This window comes from Leucopleurus acutus (assembly GCF_964270905.1).
Source record: "Leucopleurus acutus genome assembly, chromosome: 20".
Classification (NCBI taxonomy): domain Eukaryota; kingdom Metazoa; phylum Chordata; class Mammalia; order Artiodactyla; family Delphinidae; genus Leucopleurus; species Leucopleurus acutus.
The window spans coordinates 14,821,991-14,830,772 of NC_139162.1; positions in this window are offsets into that span (position 1 = coordinate 14,821,991).

The window sequence follows — 8,782 nt, forward strand, 5'->3', positions numbered from 1 at the left end:
TCAATTCTCTCTTCTTGAAAGTACTGACCATAAAGGTTGCTTTGGATTTATATGGGCCATTATAGTTCTTAGCCATTTCTGTTAGGTACTGTTCCACTGGAACCTGGGGTAGAGCGTTTACGTTCAATTTACACATTAGCTGCAAAATAAAGAGCATAAGAAACAAAAAGTGTTTAAGTGGTCTTTCACTTTTGAATCATAGTACTTCATTTTTCTAGTCTCTGTTATGTAAGATGTATAATTTGTTTTTATTTTATTTTTTATTTATTATTTATTTGGCTGTGTCGGGTCTTAGTTGTGGCATGCGGGGTCTTTTGTTGTGGCACCTGGGCTTCTCTCTAGTTGTGGCACAGGCTCCAGAGCACGCGGGCTCAGGAGTCATGGCGCGCAGGCTTAGTTGCCCCGTGGCATGTGGGATCTTAGTTCCCTGACCAGGGATCAAACCCACGTCCCCTGCGTTGGAAGGCGGATTCTTAACCACCAGGGAAGTCCCAAGATGTATAATTTTTAAAAGATGTATAATTTAGCAACGACAAGGAGGGGCCCTGCTTGTTTCATAAGACAGCCTATCCTAGGGCAAAGGAACCAAGTAGATTAAGAGGAAGAATATAAACACAAGAAAAAATACTTTGAGGTAAGAATTCTGATTTCATGATAAACATTTTGAATTATGTCAGAGGTAATAGTCAACATATTCAACAAGGCACTATCCAATCAGAATGGACACCCTGAATGATGAGAGTGTCCACCAGCCTGAAACAACTACTGTGGCCACATGCCCGTGTCCCAGCTGAATGTCTGTCTGAATTATGTATGTGGTCATGATTAAGATGTTCAAAAGTTGAAACTTCTAAGTTGGATTAACTTCCTTCATATTACTAGGCCAGTTACATTTAGGAAAATGTATGCTTTCTTAATAAAGAAATCAGCTCAGTTTTCTTGACTCTAGCTTTTTGATAAAGATCTGAGTTTTCTAGTCCAAAAGCTTTATTCAAAGTTGTGCTGCCTCTAATGCAAAACTTATTTCTAAATATCTTTCAGTCTGTACAAAATTATATGATCTGAGTTTGCTCATATTTGCTTCTCCCAGACTTCTTGGTTTAAAAAATAATGTCTGTCTCTGGAAATGGTACTACCCAAGAGCTGACAGTTCCAATCTCATTGCTTTGACACAGCTGACCATAATTCTCAGCTGTACTTTTTACACAGCCGATTAGATACCTGCAGAAAACCATCACCAAGAAAGAAAGAAAGGCAAAATTCATCAAGTTATGGCAACTTTGCTTTAGATGAAGAACCACCAAAATAGCAAAACTAATTTCATGTTACCTCTTTGGAATTATGTTCTATTAGCTTCAGAACAACAATAACAATAAAACAAGTGCTTTGCTTTTAAGTATCTGATAAATGTGAAACTTAAAACCTCTATTTCTAAACACCTGATAAATTATAACACCCCAACCCTCACAAAAGAAACCCAGTTTCAAGTTTTTGGGTTTTTATAAATTTATTTATTTACCTAGTTTTGGCTGTGTTGGGTCTTTGTTGCTGGGTGCGGGCTTCCTCTAGTTGTGGCGAACGGGGGCTACTCTTCGTTGCGGTGCACGGACTTCTTATTGTGGTGGCTTCTCTTGTTGCGGAGCACGAGCTCTAGGTGCATGGGCTTCAGTAATTGTGGCACGTGGACTCAGTAGTTGTGGTGCACGAATTTAGTTGCTCTGTGCATGTGGGATCTTTCCAGACCAGGACTTGAACCTGTGTCCCCTGCATTGGCAGGGGGATTCTTAACCAGTGCACCACCAGGGAAGCCCCCCCCCCATTTTCAAGTTTTGTTTTATTTGTTGCCATTGCCATTTTTTTTTAAAAAAAAGTATTTTTCACTTAAAGACCAACAGAAGAAAATACTTCTTTGGTTAACCCTTAGGAGAAAAAAGGATCCTCCAATTAATCCTAAAACACCAAGCAAGTAACACTAGTGATACCCTCACCTACGTCGTGACACAGGCAGTTAAAAACAGTCAAACAACTATTTTCAACTCAGGCACCTCTGACTGGAGGTGAGAAGCTACCCAGATTAGTGTAGATACAGATTCAGACAGACCAGAATCCAGTTCCTTAAAGGAAACATAAAAATCTCAGGGCTTTATGTTTCCCTCTTTTCCCACGGACAATACTCAAAATATAATGTTAAATAAAAAATTTTTTTAAACTTAAATTAGAATACAAACCTATATGTATATATCTGTATATATACACACACATAGATACATACAGACATATAGACTGAAAGGAATATATTAAAATTCTTAAAAAAAAAAAAATTCTTTTTTTTTTCTTTGGTACGCGGGCCTCTCACCGCTGTGGCCTCTCCCGTTGCGGAGCACAGGCTCCGGATGCGCAGGCTCAGCGGCCATGGCTCACGGGACCAGCTGCTCCGCGGCATGTGGGATCTTCCCGGACCGGGGCACGAACCCGTGTCCCCCGCATAGGCAGGCGGACTCTCAACCACTGCGCCACCAAGGAAGCCCCAGGTTACTTTTATGTTCTAAAATGTTCCATATTGAACATTTATTATTTTTGTAATAAAAAGAGTAGTTATTTTCAAAATGAGAGTGCATGTCATGGTTTGCATTTTAAAAAATGTTTTCTTATATACAGTTCCATTTGATCTGAGTAACACCTGTGTGAGGTTTGCATGTTATCTGCATTTTGCAGCTGACAAAATTGGGATTCTGAGAGATTAAATGGCTTGCCCATGTTCACATGACTAGGAGTAACTGGTCAAATTGGAACTCAAAACTAAATCTTCAGGCTGCAAATTCCTATTCCACCACATTATGCCATAGAATGAACAAGTCAAGTCATGTTGGAGATGTAACAAATGTAACCTGTCCCAGATTAATCCACTGCGATAAGGGAAGTCTTACTACCTTGAGCTATCAACTGATGACTGAGCCTGGGGAAATAGGCTTTTCGTGAGTCGGGGAAACCTGAGCCTGCAAATCATACACTCTGCCTGTCTGCCATACCCTAAAAGTGATGCTCACCTTCTAATCATGAATAGAAAGAGTTACTCTTTCATTGCTAAAAACCTTGACATGAGACTGTACTTGAATCTGAAATAAATGCAAAGCTCAGTACTTGGAAGGTTGCTTAGCTAAGTTCAAAGTACGAAAATGGCCTTTGCCCTGGACATCACAGAGAAGAGAAATCACAGTAAAACTGGACTGTTTCAGATAAATGCTGAACTGTTGTTACACAAGTGCTAATATTGGCAAACATTTTTTGGGTGCCCAGGTTATAGTCTGTATTACATATAGAACCCTGGAGTGATAGAAGGTCAAGATTATCATCTCCCTTTAAAAAAGAATATATTTAGTTAAGAGAGCACTCATTAGCTTTATTTATCTTGAATCATTCAGGCATTCCATGTTTAAATTTCTCTATTTGTAAGAAGGGGATAAAATGTATCTGAATAATAATATGTATCCCTGATTGTCAAAATCGAATAAAAGAACACATGGGCATGCAGTTTAAAATTCACAAGTTCTATGTACACCATCAATGTCATCCTCTTTGTTCATGGTAACCATAATGGGTACCACTGGTTTTCCCTAAATTTCATTTGTTTTGGGTACTTTCCTTAGGCTCCTGTTATCTAAGTAATGCACAAACACCCTCTGCAAGATTTGGCTAAAGAATGCCCAAAAATCAGTTTGGAAGTTTGGGTAACATCTGCCTCTCTACTACTATAATAGGCTATAGTAATTCAATAATAAATAGTGCTATTAACGGAGCATTAGGAAAACTGTGTTTACATGAAATACTTATTTCACCTGAACCCTCCTCATAATCAGAGATCATGTTTCTCAGTTTATTGAGGGGTCCATCCCACATGTGATCCATTGGAATAAGGAAAGAGAAAAAGGCAACATAAAATAAGTTGGACTTACAGCAAGAAGACAACAGGCATCAGCTACTACTCCTGCTCATGGGTATGACACTACTTGAGCTGTCATGTGATAGAAGAAATAGCATTTTTTGTGTGTGTTTGAAAAAAGCTAAGGAAGCTCTTTCAGAAATATTTGCCCGGGAGCTCAAACTTAATAGCTACTGCACATCTAAAAAGGCTTGGCTAGATAAGGTTCTATGCTTTGGTGGAGAGAAATCCAGTAATTTGGACATAATGCTACATTTTAAACCTTTGGAAACATTTTCTTTTTCTTTCTTTTTTTTTTGTCCACACCAGGCAGCACTCGGGATCTTAGTTCCCTGAGCAGGGATGGAACCTGTGGCCCCTGAAGTGGAAGCACGGAGTCCTAACCATTGGACCGCCAGGGAATTCCCTAGAAACCTCTTTTTAAATTAAACTTTTTATTTTGAGATAATTGTAGATTCACATGCAGTTTGTAAAAAGTAATACAGAACAACCCAGGGTACTCTTTACCCAGTTTTCCCTGGTGGTAATATCTTGCAAAACCAAAGATATTGGTATTGACACAGAACTGTCAAGATACAGAATGTCAAGATACAGAACTGTGTTTGGAAACTTTTAAATGATTTGATCACTGTAATAATCATTCCCACAATTCAGAAACACTCCTTTAAATTCCAGAGTTGCTAAGTAAGGTCTTAGGAGATATTTCATGGGGCTGGGAGGTGGTGGCACAGAGGATTGCACAGGAATCTGAGAGGCAGCTTGCTGTGCTGCCTGGAGAATTTACTCATTTATCTTTTTTTTCCAGGAATTTTAAGCGGTTGACAACCAGTGGCAAGTTGACGCAAAGGGGATCAGTTTTGAAGGAAGAGCTGAAATGATTTCACCACAAGGCACAGCAGCTCGCAAGTCACCTTGCTGAGAAGTTCCCCAGCCAAAGAGAGTTATCAGAGGCTCTAATTTTTCCACATCCACGTTATTTATTCAACAAATCCCGTGTAAGGAATTCCTGGCTGCTTAGTACTGGCCTTAATGCACTTGTTTCTCTGTGGACCAGTTCCCCAGATACAACTCTTGTGATTCAAATAAGGGTTAGATCTCTTTCAGTTTATTCCAATTGTCAGTGTTTTTACTGCAACTTTTGACAGTTCTGCAGGAAGTTTCTAACAAAAATGAAAGTCTTTGGCAAGTGTCTGAGGAAGTAGACAACAGAGGGAGATTTCCCTCCCCAACGAACATAATAGTCACTTACAGAGAAGTTATAAAACCTCCTTCTAAATAAAATATTTATGAATTTGAAAGGGAAATCCCCATTGGAATCTGGAGAGGTTGCATAACGTTAAAAGCATATGCAAATGAGAACACAGAGAAGTAGATAAAACAGAAGCTTGAAAATTGCACATTCCTATATTTGGCCAGCTAGAAAACTTTTGAAAAATAGTTTAATACCAGGAACCAACACGTTTCTAGGGAAAGCTAAATCTGCTAAGGATTTCTATAATTTCAATGTATGCTTGAGATTAGTTGTTGTTTCTGCCATTGGATCTAAAGATAAAAGTTCCAGGGGCTTCCCTGGTGGCACAGTGGTTAAGAATCCACCTGCCAGTGCAGGGGACACGGGTTCGAGCCCTGGTCCGGGAAGATCCCACATGCTGCGGAGCAACTAAACCCGTGCGCCACAACTCCTGAAGCCCTGGCGCCTAGAGCCCGTGCTCTGCAACAAGAGAAGCCACCACAATGAGAAGCCCGCGCACCGCAATGAAGAGTAGCCCCCGCTCACTGCAACTAGAGAAAGCCCGCGCGCAGCAGCAAAGACCCAACGCAGACAAAAATAAATAAATAATAATAAAATTAAAAATAATAATAATATAAAGACAAAAGTTCCTTTCCTAAAATGACACCTTGGTATGCTAAAGCATACAAGCAGGAAGACATGACAGTATGAAAAAAGCCACCTACTCCTCTTATGACACACATGGTTTCCCAAGTTAACAGCACTTCTCTCTGGTTTGATCCCTTAATGTCAAAAAAAGTTGGGATAGTTGTCTGAGCTTACCCTGCCTGTAATACATGTCTAGAAAAATCGCCAACTAGGAACTAAGCAAACATAGAGCTGGTTTGAAATTCCTGCTTGCTTTTAGGCAGAGTAACTAGCATGGCAGGGTTTTGTCCTTGTTATTTTCTGTCCAGCAGAGTAGCTCAAGCTCTCTCATCACACAAATTCAACCTACACACATCAAAGAAATTTAATAGGAATCCAGGGAAATGGAAGAGGTGGATAAAGCAGACTAAAGTTTAATTTTTCAGTCCCCAAATGTCCCAAATACCTTTAAAAAAATCTCTTTTCACTGCATCAGTTCTTAAAATTCTGTGGAAATTTAAGAAAAAAAAGCTGTGAAAGAAATGAAGGATTTTCAGATGAGACTAAAAAAAGCCAATAGGCAAAATAGATGAGAATAGAAACGAGGAAATGAGAGCAAAAGAATTAGCAAGGGAAGTCTCCCATTTGGGGATTTCTTTGTGAAATTTCATTCAACGACTATTTATTGAGCCAATTACAGTTTTTTAAACCCTAGGTTGACTTAAAAAACTTTAATAGGGAATTGTCCACATTCCAGAGAATAATACAGATTTTTAGAGAAGTGAGGTAACTTTGGGTTATTTAAGTATCTTAAATTTAAAACTGTATTAGTTTACTTGTCACTAACATTCCTGTCAAACTGTCACTATGGGGCTTCCTACCATCAATATGTACAACCAAAGAAATGCGGATGGCTTGGAGTAAAGAGTTCTAGAAGAGGATACAGAAGATATGACCCACCCTTTTGGGACTGCAGCACCAAACCAGGAAGTCACCAGTGCTTCACCAATCAGAACATCCTTTTTTAAAAAAATTAGACACACCTTTGCACCAAGTGATTATGTTAATGTCTGGTAGCCAAAAAACTTTTTGTTTGCATCTACCAGTGTCTGCTTTTTCAACTTTGCCTGAAAACCAGCTCTCTGAGGGTGTATCTTGATCTGGGAGAAACTGGTTATCCTTGAATACACCTGGATGTCTCTATCTTGGCAGTTTTAATGCCGGTTTAGTGAGCTAAGCAATGAACTAGAAACCATTCTGCCAGTTAGTACTAAGATGGGGCCACTGAGCGACCACAGGACTTCCTTCTTGGACAAACTGAGAAGACAACTGTTATGAATAATATTAATATTCACAAAGCAAAGTTCCCTGTTGATTTAGATGGCTACAAATCAGTAGTGTCACTATATTTTACCCACTGGTGCAAGGTGCGTGTGTCTGTGTAGTGTTCAATAATTTTGATAATTCTCTGTTCCCACCCAAGTGAGAAAATATCAAAGTTGAGGTCTAAGGGTTCTCTAGAAAGAATCTTAGAGATCATATACTTTATTTGTATTTTAACTTACTCATTTTAGTATTTCTAAGGTAATAGTCTCCTTAAAAAATCCAAACAGTAACATAAGTCCCTTTTGTTCCTCTTGGCCACCACCCAATTCCACTTTCCTCTCCCGAGATAACAAATGTTAGCTAGTTGTTACATATCCTTCCACTCCTTTTCTCTACAAATACATAAATATATGCAACTGTAATATTACATGTCTTTTAACAACAAATATGTGATCTCACACTGTATATATGTGCTTATTTTTTCACTTAAAATGTTTTGAGAGCTCTCCTATCTACATTTCACCCCCACTCCTTCATTCAGTTCAAGTTCCTCATTTCACAGAAGTGGAAACCCAAGTATAAAGTAGTAAAACGATTTTCCAAAGGCTGGATAGCTAGAGCCCAGCCAGTAGTACTTTCAAAATCAAACAAAAATCAATGATTATTTATTGAACAAAGTTTGCAGAAACTGAAAAGGGAAAAATCTGCTCAGAATCCAATTTCTCCAATAGTTAAAGTTACTTTTTTCTCAGTTCAGTTTTTGTCTGTATGCAGAACTACTTTTTTACATAGTTGTAATCAAAGCATAAATTCAATTGGTGTTCATTTTTTTTTTCACTTAGTTTTTTTTTTTTTTTTCTCTTCTATTTTGGCTGAGCTGTGGGGCTTGCAGGGACGTGGAATTTTAGTTCCCTGGTCAGGGACTGAACCCGGGACCAGCAGTGAAAGCGCCGGGTCCTAACCACTGGACCACCAGGGAATTCTCTTTTTTCATTTAAGTTAATCAGATGTTCATATTACTATAAAGTCAGCTAGTTTATTGGCAATGAATGGTGACCTCATAGTTCATCAAGTAGTCAAGCCCTCTTCCCTCTAAACTAAGCTGCTTCCCACTGTACTAATCCCCATCCTCTCATTCCTCACACACTTTCAAGACATTAGCTTCACTTTCCCCTAGGTCCTGGTTCCGGCCCATTCTCATCCCCCTCAGAGCCATTTCTCAACTCTTAAAGAGCTCCATCTCCATCCTGGGTCTCTAGGGGGATCTCATTACCCTCCTGGGCCGGGGTCGCCTCGGAGCTCTCCGAGGTTCCCCAATGAAGTCTTCACAAAGTCAGGTCCCGAAGTCCAGGAAATGATGGCCACGCCTCAGGGCTGTGTTTGGGAACCCCCAGAATTTACTGGAGTAGACAGATATCAGGGTCCTTGTGGGGTCAGGGTGAAGGGGCCGGGCCCCGTCCTATTTACGTGACCCGGCCCCAGGGAGAGGAGTTCGTTTTCCCACCAGAGGGCGGCGCTGGGGGCGACTGTCGGACAGCCTGCACAGTCCTCTCCCGGGTACTCCTGGGCGTCGCTCTCCGGCCCGGGGCCGTGACGCAATCTCCCCGCGCCGGGGGCGGTACGCGCTTGACACCATCTTCGGGCGCCCGTCTGGGGGG